At 36.2% G+C, this 12192-nt stretch overlaps 1 pseudogene; it reads right to left on the reverse strand.

Moving 5' to 3' along the window:
• Positions 1 to 8567: 8567 nt before the first annotated feature.
• Positions 8568 to 9410, reverse strand: LOC127443583 (carbohydrate sulfotransferase 12-like; annotated as a pseudogene).
• Between the last annotated feature and the right edge of the window lie 2782 nt (positions 9411 to 12192).

Genomic DNA, 12192 nt, shown 5'->3' on the forward strand with positions numbered 1-12192 from the left:
CTGTAATACTAATAAACACAACTGCAACAGGGATAAGAAATTACCTTGACTAATGTGACAGATGTGCTTCCTCCCTTGCAGGACAGAATATTAAGTTACTGATTAACATATTCTTTTGGGAACACTTTATCTCCTGTCAATCATTTATTATTGGACGTTTATGTAGATTATATGTGATGTCTGAAGTGAATTCCTGGAGGAGAGAGGATGTTGAAATATTACACCTGAATACAGACTCACTCACTCACTCATTTCTTTATACTGGAATTACTGAAGAATCTGATATGTTAGAATTTTGATACATAAGAATACATGTAACTGTAAAAGAACTCAGAACTCAAAACTATAGAAAAAGTAAAAAATAAACATGAAAAATTATCTGTAAAACGGCTTGTTTGGATTGTAGGTCCTATGGCATGTAATTTAACCCAAGTTTTCCATAACTTTTTGGTCACCTAGAAAGAAATGTTTTGATGTTATGTTGGCTGAGCGATCGACATTAAGGTACACAACAATACAATGCATTAAACAAAAATTTTTGTATATGGCATACACCCTGACTAAGATCGATTTAATGCATGATCTACAGTAATTTCCTGTATTTTCTCTCCAATAATTTTTCCTTCCTGCCTCCTAAAACACAAAGATTTAACACAGTCCCCCTCTTCCTGGTCTACCTCTCCTCTTCCATTTTTTTCCCTCTCTCTTTTCTGTCCTGCTGGTTTGTTTGTGTATGAAAGCACCTTCAGCTACGAGTTTGACCATGTTAAGAGGGTGCGTGTCTAATCACAGTCTGAGGAAATTCAACAACAATCACACACAGCCATAAGACATCACTGCCCACACATTTCTACAAGATGCATGCACACTTTGCTCACAGTAACCCTCAGAGACATTCAGTCATCTGACTCACCAGTGATAACTGTTAGGGACAGGAAGCAGTGGGGACAATCCTATGATCATTTTAACAGGCACCAGAGCCCTCAGGCTTAAAATCGGATGCTGTTTTCTTATCTTCTTTGTGATTGCTTAAGCAAAACATTCCCTGGAACTCAGAACACTAAATCTTTTAAAATACTATTCAATTCCAGCATATATATTCCCAGCCATGTCTATTGTACGTTACATATCACTGCTCAGATTATATATTCATCACACAGTACTACTATATATACTTTATGAATTTGTTTGGTAGTCATCTACAAAATTGTTTAAAAATATACATATATTTGCGTTGATTTGGTCACAAATTGTTGAGTGTTTGCGACCAATAACCACATTGCAAAATGCAGTGTAAAACTTAAGAAACGTTCAAACCTTGTGATAAGACTTTGGCTATGTTCTGATGTGTAATATATATTTTATACAACAACAATTCACTTTCACACAAATCACAAGTAAAATGGCAGATTATCAGTTAATAAGCACTTACTTTTCGGCCTGTTCCTCACACTGTGCTATCTGACATCTCAGCACTTTTACGCATTGTTAGGCAATACATTTTAATGTTTGCATAACATAACCGACTACATTTACAAGCTTGTTTGGGCATGATCAAACTGCATAGTAAACTGATATAGCGGATATAAGTCCTGAAGAGTACACGTGAGCTGAAAGTATCATAAAAGCATAAAGTGATGTGGTTATTTCAGCAATTGTGTTTTTCATCTTACATTTGCTTTTTCGGACTCTATTGTTTAGGTTAAGGTTTATTTGATTCTCAGATTGATAATGCACAGTAAATATAAGATTTCTAAGGAAAAACTGCACTAAAGTACACTTTAGTGTACATTGTGTTTAGCAGTGTGGTGTTTCGCGATAAATCGCTCAAATTTTAAAAATGGCATATTGGATGAAACTTGAGACTTTAATCTTTTGACTCAAACAGGTTTCAATGTAAAAACTTAATTAGGTTTCTTACCAGATGCAGTTTTGTTGGCGTTTCTCCCAAAGACAAACTACGCTGTGGTCGGCACCATGTTGTTTTGTCACATGACTCTGTGTGTCAAAAGTTTAACCGTTTACTGACAGTACAGAGTCTCTGAACTGAGATCAGTCGATTTAAATGAATTTATATTATGCGTTGCGTATAGCGAAGCCAAAATACAACGTCCACGCATGTGTATGCGGGGTCGCATGAGGTTATAGTACAAGTATGACAATACAATGAGATGACATAAACCAGCAAAAAAAAAAAAAAAAAAGCATGCTTTTTCTAATCTGGTAGAGGAAAAATCTTAAGGCAAATTATTCAATAGTATTAGCAGGAATATACATATATGAATATTCTGTGGAAGAACACAAATGCATGCCACTGGTTTAGATGGTTGTGACACCACTGCCTTTAGCCAAGGGTTTTCTGCTTGGAATAATTATAACAAAAATGCTTCCCAGAAAAAAAGGAATGGGCCTGAGGCCATAGCTCATAGTCACACAAAACATACACACTTGTTTTAACTGTTACTGGCACTTATTGCAGGACACCACGAGAAACGTACGTCACAAGGTTAAAGAGGTTAAAGAGTGAGGTATTGATTCTGTCAGTGCACATTAAGTTGCCCTGAAATCAAGGTTGGGTGGCTTATTTCTTTAAATGGTTTAAGCAAGGCTAAAATCTCTTTAGGTCGGACTAACAAGAACTCTTATTTGACACTTCCTTCAAGAGACACAAAGAGATCTGTTTTATATTGAAAAACAATCATTTTCTTTGGTTCTCCTGTTGTGTTATAGTGGCACTTAGCTTTTAAACTATAGTTTTAATTGGCTAGTTACATGATATACTGTATATTTTGATACAAAAAGTCACTTTCCTGTAATTCATTTGAATTGGAATATGATTGAATATAAGTATTTGAAAATCAACTTAAAGGAATATTTCGGGTTCAATACAAGTTAAGCTCAATCAATAGCATTTGTGGCATAATGTTGATTACAGTGAGAGACTTACAATGGAAGTAAATGGGGCCAATTTTTGGAGCATTTAAAGGCAGAAATGTGAAACATATCATTTTATAAAAGCACTTACATTAATATTTCTGTTAAAACTCATGAATTATTTTAAAGTTGTTTAATTCGTCATTTTTACAGTCATTTTAGGGTTTGCTGACATTACATCGTCATGGCAAAACATTTGTATAATTGGTTATAACTTTACACAGAAAAGGTTAGTAAGTGATTTTATCACACCCAAATCATGTTAACATGCATATTGTTTATGTCTTGTGGCTATACTTTTGAAAAAGCGATTATTTTAATGGATTGGCCCCCATTCACTTCCATTGTAAGTGCCTCAGTGGAACCAAGATTGTAGTTTTGTTTTAAAGAAAGGACGAGTCGAAATAATTTTTTGTGGTAATCAGTATTATGCAACAAATGCTGTTGATTGAGCTTAACTTATATTGAACCCGGAATATTCCTTTAATATGAACATACAGTACATTGCATATGAATTTGAATAATCTAATGTAATTCATTTTGATTATAAATTGCCTGCCAATACAAATAATATATATATATATATATATATATATATATATATATATATATATATATATATATATATTTTATGATATTGAGCTATCCAGAAAAGTTCAGTTGAAATCCAAAAGCACAAATTTGTAGTGCAAACATTCTTTTCAGCAAATATCCACTGGATTTTGCAGATATTTGTCACTGGGCTTACTGTAACTGTCTATTTGTATATATTTTAACGTTGCTGCATGTTGAATAGATTTCCAGTGTGACCAAGATAAAATTTCAGGACCTCACCTTAGGTTCCTTATTGGCAGATAAAAGGTATTATGGTTTTAAAATGTCACGTTAATTGAGGTGTTGAGAGCACTGAACTATTTTTCTTGTTGATGGTTATTTGGAGCATGTTAACATACATTAATTCAGCTATAAAGGCCAATTTTACATTACAAAAGCTGTCCAGAGGAAGTCTTTATTGAGGCTCTGAAAAGAACCATGCTTTTTCCTACCAAGGAAATGTTTTATTAACAGAATGTGTATTAATTAGATTTGTAAATGACTTATGGCATTTATAGCAACTATTTCACTTGGCAGACTTTTTAAACAGTTTAGTGTTGGTTATGTTTGGTTGGTTAAGGTGCTTGTTAAAAGCCAAACATCACTCTGTAACCACCAGTATAATGTAATTAGATCTTTTCTGTTTTTGGCTTATCTTAGAACTACATTATTCAGCAACACGTGGGATCCCTCTTGAGGGGGTGAAAGAATGTGATGAACTGAAAGAAATAATAGACATGTGTCAGGATGGACAAGGGTCACAGAAAGGAAGAGTATGTACTTGCATCCGGTGCTTGTGGGCGACTGCAGTTGGCCATTAGTTGTGACCTTTATTCTAAAACATCTCTGACTACTTTAAAATAACCTGTCACACAACCTTTCAAGCTGTCATATAGCACAAGTGTATGCCAGCTGAAGAGCAGAGAATTCAGAAGGTTTGACTCAGCTGTGAATTTGCCCTAGACCTTCCAAACAGAGAACTAAACAGAGATGGAGAAGGAGGGAAAGACATAACTTTTTGTGCTTTGTGCAACTTACACTGACCTTTTAATCTTAATTGTAATTAATAAATATTGCGATAAGCAAAATATCAGTACTTATTATTGTATAGCTTATTTTAAATAATTTATGAACAGAATTCAATACCAAAAAAGAACTTGCATCTTTATTATAGTAAAAATTAACTTTATAAAATAAAAAATATAAAAAATATATTCGTACTTTAAGTCAATCATATGGCCAAATAAATAATAATAAAATAAACGTAATTAAAACAATATTGTATATACATAAACTTGCAATTGAAATTCCATATATATACACATATACATACATTTTATATATACACCCTTGGGTATATATATATATATACCCAAGGGTGCCAAAAATATTGGCACCCTTGGGTGACTAGGAACATGTAATTGTTCAGCCATGACTTCCTGTTTCACAGGGGTAAAAATATGAGGTAACGCACAAGCCAGATTCCCTTAGTCATCTATGACAATGGGTAAGACCAAAGAATAAAGTTATGATGTGTGGCAAAAGGTTGTTGAGCTTCACAAAATGGGAAGTGGCTATAATAAAATAGCTAAAGCATTGAATATGCCTGTTTTCAACATCAGGGCAATAATTAAGAAGTTCCAATCAAATGGAGATGTTAAGAATCGGCCTGGAAGAGGATGTGTGTCTATATTGTCTCCACGTATGGTGAGGAAGATGGTTCAAGTGGCCAAAAATTCTCCAAGGATCACAGCTGGAGAATTGCAGAAATTAGTTGGGTCTTGGGGTCAGAAAGTCTCCAAAAATACAATCAGCCGTCACATACATCACAAGAAAAAAGCCTCTGCTCTCATCCAACAACAAACTCAAGCAACTTCAGTTTGCCAGACACTACTGGAACTTCAAATGAGACTGGGTTCTATGGACAAATAAAACAAAAATAGAACTTTTTGGCAGCAAACACCAGAGATGGGTTTGGCACATACAGAGAGGTAGCCATATGGAAAAGTTCCTCATACCAATGGTTAAATATGGTGGTGGATCTTTAACACTGTGGGGCTGTCTTGGACTTCTTGTTTGGATACATGGCATCATGGACTCTATCAAAAACCAACAGATAAAAAATCTAAACCTGACTGCCTCTACCAGAAAGCTCAAAATGGGCCCTGGTTGGATCTTCCAGCAAGACAATGATCCAAAACATCAAAATCAACACAAAAATGATTCACTGACCACAAAATCAATGTTCTACCATGGCCATCCCAGTCCCCTTACCTTAACCCATAGAAAACCTGTGGGGTGAACTGAAGAGGAGAGTCCACCAGCGTGGACCTCATTTGAAGGATCTGGAGAGATTCTGTATGTAGGAATGGTCTCTGATACCTTGCCATGTGTTCTCCAACCTCATTATGCATTATAGGAGAAGACTCAGAGCTGTTATTTTGGCAAAGGGAGGTTGCACAAAGTATTGAATAAAAGGGTGCCAATAATTGTGCCACACATATATTTGACAAAAATTTTTGGTTTTTGATAAAAACTTTTGTTGTGTTTGCAATTGTTTGATTTCCTTTAGAGGATAGATTTTTGTGAATATTTTGAAGGAAAGATCAAAAGGATAAAACAATAGCTGTCATTAAAGGGTTAAACTTTTGAGCCAAGAATCTCCTGAACTGAGATCAGTCGGTTTAATGAAATTAAATTATGTATAACCTATAGCAAAACCAAAACGTAATGTTCACGCATGTGGGTGCAGGGTCTCGGGAGGTTATATTAGGAAGTGAAAGGTCCCTGGATTAAAAATATTGACAACTCCTATATGTCAGCATATTTTCATGTATGAAAGTTTAATTGGATTTCTTTTTTTTTTTTTATCAAATAAAAAACTTTTTAGTGCAATTAACAGATGTATGCACACTGGCGTACAGGTTAATGATTTTCAGGAAAGGTAATTAATTCAACTTAGAAGACTGCAGCGTTATATGCTGAAATCGTTAAATGGCCCCTACTGTCACGGTCTCGGTGAGTCTGCCGGTTTGTTCTAGTTGTGTTGATTCTCTCTCTCACGTGTCTCAGGTGCCACCGGCACACGGAATCGGTGTTTCCATGGGAACCCTGATTGTTTCCATGGGAACGCTGATCATGCCAACTTTCAGCTGGCTGATGGCACCTGTCCCTTGTTTGTTTCGTGCTAACTTAAACTCCACTCTGTTGCGTGTTCATTGCTAGATTGGTTCTGTGTGTGTTGTTTTACTCACCGCGCTCTCTCTGCCTTAGTTGGCCCTGTTACGTGTATTCAGTGTTGGTTGCCAGTCTTCGCCTTAGTGCCCGGACTGCAGTTACCTTCCTGACTGCCTCTTCGCTCACCTTGACTCTTCACCTGAGGATTCCTCATTGGTTTCCCTCTACACTGCCAAGACGCACACATGCCTACGAACACACTCTCCATCTCCACTCTGCAGTCGGTGCAGCCTGATCTCACAGTGAAATCGGAAAGAGTAGACCGACTTTTCTTTCATCACAATTGGTATACGTTGACCTAAATTTTGAAATATTGCCCACAGTGGCCAAAGCGGTAAGTGTTGTAGGGCATATGGGCACGTGTGAGCTCATTTATGTCCAGTATACAATGAAGAGAAAAGCATATATTTATAGATTCTATCCCCCTACCCAAACCTTACCTTAACTATTAGTGGAGTAAAAAAGTAATCGCGCCAGGTGGAAAGGTAAATACATTGAAACCACTGCAAACATGTTTGATAAGAATGCTGCATACAGTTGGCATACAGTCGCTGATTCTAGGGTACCGAAACTATCGGAAACATCATGCCGACTTCATGTATGATCATGTTGGTTGGTGCCGGGTTCCTCTCTGCTCATCAGCCCTGTTTGAGTCTTCCATGCCCATCAGCCTGGTTTGAGTTTGCTCTAAATAAATTATGTTAACTGTGCCTCCGCGCCTGGATCACTAGTCTCATTTCTGACACCTACTGTATTACTTATGTGCAAACAAATTCCCTCTATCTGTTCACAGATAAACACTAATTACTCAAACACTGTTGAATAATTTTGTACAATTTTAAGACCAGAATCAAAAGGTATTCCTGAGAAGAACATTTTATCATATTAAAATACCAGAATAATACATTATATTGCTAAAATGCCAGAAAAATCTAATTCAGTTTAATATTACATTTTAGATGATGTGAAATATTTCTGTCCACATTAATTTTGTTTTTTATGTTTTAATAAACCTTTGCTCAGAGACTTCTTGCTTCCCAGTGTTTCAAATCTAGAGTGTGGTCAAATGTAGCTATGCAAAGAATCTAGGTTAAAGGCATAGTTCACTCAAAAATGAAGATTCTCTCATCATTTACTATAAATTATCCTCCCTGCCCAGTAGGTGGCGATATCCACAAAGAATTAGAATCGCCAAAAATAAAAGAAGAATGTGAAAGTTAAAGTTGAGATTGATAGCAAAAAAGGACTTACTGTAAGTATTGTTCTGTTTCTCACCCAAATCTATCATATCGCATCTAAAGATATGGATTTAACCACTTGAGTCGCATAGATTACTTTTATGCTGCCTTTATGTGCTTTTCAGACCTTCAAAGTTCTGGCCACAATTCACTTGCATTGTATGGACCTACAGAGCTGAGATATTCTTCTTAAAATCATTGTTTGTGTTTAGCAGAGGATGGCCTGAGGGTGAGTAAATGATGAGAATTTTCATTTTTGGGTGAACTATCCCTTAAAAATATGAGTCATTTCATAAATTCTACATTTGCTTTTAGTTTTGTGTTTTTGTTTTTTTTAGCATCAAAGATTCATAAGATCTGTCAAATTTCAAAACTCCATCTGTGGCCTGCTCACATGGCTATTGCACTGCAGTAAATCAAATGAGACACTGCACCCTGGTGGCTAAAACAAATCTATGCACTGGCTTGGTCCAACGAGTTTACATTAACAGAAATTTGCGATTTATAAGGTATATTTCATTTAGAATACGCATATAATCCTTTTCACTGAAACAACTGGCATTGTCACTCATGTAGAAGTGTCTCAGGTTTGTCGTATCCAAATAACCTGAAGTCAGGTTCATAGAGATTGTAAAGTTTTCTCTTTCATCTAAAGAATTGTCCTATTGAGGTACCCTGGAGGAAAATGAATCAGTCTATCCATCTCGTGTTTCTTCAACAAATGTTCTGCATCCTCATCAAGTGTGTCCAGCTTCCCAGTAAAGTCATATTCAGTTTGGCACGGATGGCAGAGTCTGTAAACCTGCCACCAATGCTCATTAAATGGCTACTTCTCAGTCTGAGGATCTAACAGGTACTTAACAAAGTTTGAAAATGATAGACTGATACCTGCAGCGAAGACCTCTTGAGCAGATCCTGGGGGTGTTGAGATATTAGAATAACGCTGAAGCATTACAAAGCCAAACTGTCTATAGACATCCTCATTTGGCTGAGTAAACTTGTTCTGGAAAGCAGACATGAGCCAAAAAGGATTTGGTACAAAAAGGAACTTTTAAATGTCAGATGCATTGTAGCATTGTGGCTGAAGTCTGATGATATGGTCTGATATCTTGAGGTTTTGGCTCATTTCTAGTTGGTACATGCCACCTTGGGCACATAACAGTAAATCACATGATGGCGATCATCCACAATTAGATGATCTAGGGCTTGGTTTGGAATCTGGTCAAATGTCTTAAATTTTCCTGGGAAATTTAGGCTGCTGTTGGCCAAGCAAAGCTGTCTTAAAATACGTCTATGGTGTAATTGACACAGTTTGAGGTGTGTGGGGGAAGATTGTGAGGGGCTCAGCTTTACTTTGTAGGGTCCCTGATGCTTTAAGGGGTATTTTAAAGGAGTTTTGATGATCATTTGCTTTGGTTTGGTTTGGTTTGGACCAGCTTAACTCTTTGGACTGGTCTGAACTGAAGTTCAAGTCCTTCAAAACCTTGTTCCAGATAAATGCATATCTCTTGTTCGCACTCATCCACTGTCCAGAGGACATCATGATAGTGGGAAATGCAGGAGATCCATCTCTCACGTCATACCAGTAAACTATTATGAAGAATATGATAAACACTGTTCCCAACAGAAAGAAACACTAAAGCTGCCTCAGCATTCCCATTTTCACTGGAACCAAGTCTAAAGCAGATCCAAACTTGAATGTGCAACATTATCTTCTCTGGAATGCATCAAGTTCTGGAAATAAATAAATAAATACATTAAATGTACAATAAATCTGAACTTACAATATACTCCCACAAAATATTATCAATTCCTTACCCACTTTCTGGTCTCCCATTTCACAATGTTCTACATGTAAAACAAATGTAAGGACTCTTGACTTGCATTTGGAGGGCAGGAATCCTTTCAGTTACATACACATAATTAAAGCCACACTAGGGTGTGAACGTTGGAGTAACACTCAACCTTTCAACCAGAATGGTATGCTGCTATTCCAGAGGGTGCAGAAAAATTTACCACAACTGTCAACAGAAAACCACAGCTGAAAAAAAAAAAATGCTCAAAGTTAAAGTGTTCACTTTAGAATGACAGTAGATTACAAGTTATTCGATTTTCATTCAGTATGCTCAAATGAATGTAAAATAAACTTTGCTTTGTCAGGGACGATACATTTTAACAGTACAACAGTGTGGAAGTGTTGAACATATGCTGAACACTATAGAACACTAACAAGTTCCACAGTTCCACACTGTTGTAGCCTCTAATTATAATGACTTTTCAGCAAAATTTCAAAAGTAAAACAATAATGATACGCAAAACAATTAATTAAACAATAAAAACGGAAACCTAAAGTAGCCTACAAATATACCGAACAATTTTTTTGGACAGCAGAAATTATAACTAATGACTGTATAAAATGACAACATATAAACCCAACCTGACATTTCTGAAAAATAAAAATATTTTACTTTTTTTTTTTTTTTTTTTAAAGAACTAGGTGTTTGGAACCACTATAGACCAATGAATTCAACATTTATTTACTTGGACTTTTGACTCCTTATAGTTACTTTTAAACCTTATAGTTACTAAGATATAAATAAAATATAGCCCCTTTGACAACTTCTCCCTGATGTAACCAATTGCATTCTGAGATGCTATTCTTCTCACCACAGTTGTACAGAGTGGTTATCTGAGTTACCGTATACTTTGTCAGTTTGAACCTGTCTTGCCATTCTCTGTTGACCTCTCTCATCAACAAGACGTTTCCGTCCACAGAACTGCCGCTCACTGGATGTTTTATTTTTTATTTTTTTTTGCAACATTCGGGGTAAATTCTACAGTGAATTCTACTTTTATGCGTAAAAATTCCAGGAGATCAGCAGTTACAGAAATACTCAAACTAGCCCATCTGGCACCAACAATCATCCATGCGATTATCTAATCAGCCAATCATGTGGCAGCAGTGCAGTGCATAAAATCATGCAGATACGGGTCAGGAGCTTCAGTTAATGTTCACATCAACCATCAGAATGGGGAAAAAAATTTGATCTCAGTGACTTGGGCTGTGGCATGATTGTTGGTGCCAGACAGGCTGGTTTGAATATTTCTGTAACTGCTGATCTCCTGGGATTTTCACGCACAAAATTCTCTAGAATTTTCTCAGAATGGTGCCAAAAACAAACAAAAAAACATCCAGTGAGTGGCAGTTCTGTGGACGGAAATGCCTTGTTGATGATAGAGGTCAACAGAGAATGGCCAGACTGGTTCAAACTGACAAAGTCTATGGTAACTCAGATAACAGCTCTGTAAAATTGTGGTGAGAAGAATAGCATCTCAGAATACTATTCTGAGATGCGGGTTGGCGCTGTTTTGGTGGCACGAGGGGGACTTACACAATTTTAGGCAGGTGGTTTTAATGTTGTGGCTAATTGGTGTAAATACTTATTGTTATAAAACCTTACATACCTATTATTTATGGTTAACTATTCTTAAACTTTAATATTTGCTAAATATTTAGGTATGAAAGACGATTTGGTACCACTTTATTTTACAGTACTATTCTACATTTAGGTACTATATATTTCAACAACTATAGTAATTACTAGGTGCTAACCCTAAACCTAACCCATATTAAGAACATGTTACCTAATATTACTCAGTACTTTCTTGGGTAAGTACAATGTAAGTATACTGAAAGTACACATACTTGAAAATAAAGTGCAACCGACGATTTTACAAATTACGCTTCTAACAAACGATTTGCAGACTAAATAATTGAGTGATTTTTATGAATTATTTTCATGTATTTTCTTTCAAAACATAGTCGCATGTTACTGGAGGGTTTAAAATGACAAACAGTGCATTTAATTAATAGCACCTGTAGTGCGTGCAAATGACACAAAGCACATCACACAATAGCTGGTTAATTTAGTTTACACTTTATGCAAGTTCCATTTTCATTATCTTTAGCATAGGCTACTCTCATTTGAAGTTTGTGATGACGTTCTTTCCATTTTCCCACATTTAGCGGGCAGGTGGAGTAGAGGTTGACAGGGTAGACTCGCATACTGTAGGCCTACAGTATGTTTCAAAAATATCCAAACCAATGCGAGCAATGGGCCTCTTGCGGGATTTGAAAGGGCTTTGTGTGAAAGTAGGACATACACACAAACAGTGAGTGAGCGTAACG

Source organism: Myxocyprinus asiaticus, chromosome 7 (assembly GCF_019703515.2).
Source record: "Myxocyprinus asiaticus isolate MX2 ecotype Aquarium Trade chromosome 7, UBuf_Myxa_2, whole genome shotgun sequence".
Lineage (NCBI taxonomy): Eukaryota > Metazoa > Chordata > Actinopteri > Cypriniformes > Catostomidae > Myxocyprinus > Myxocyprinus asiaticus.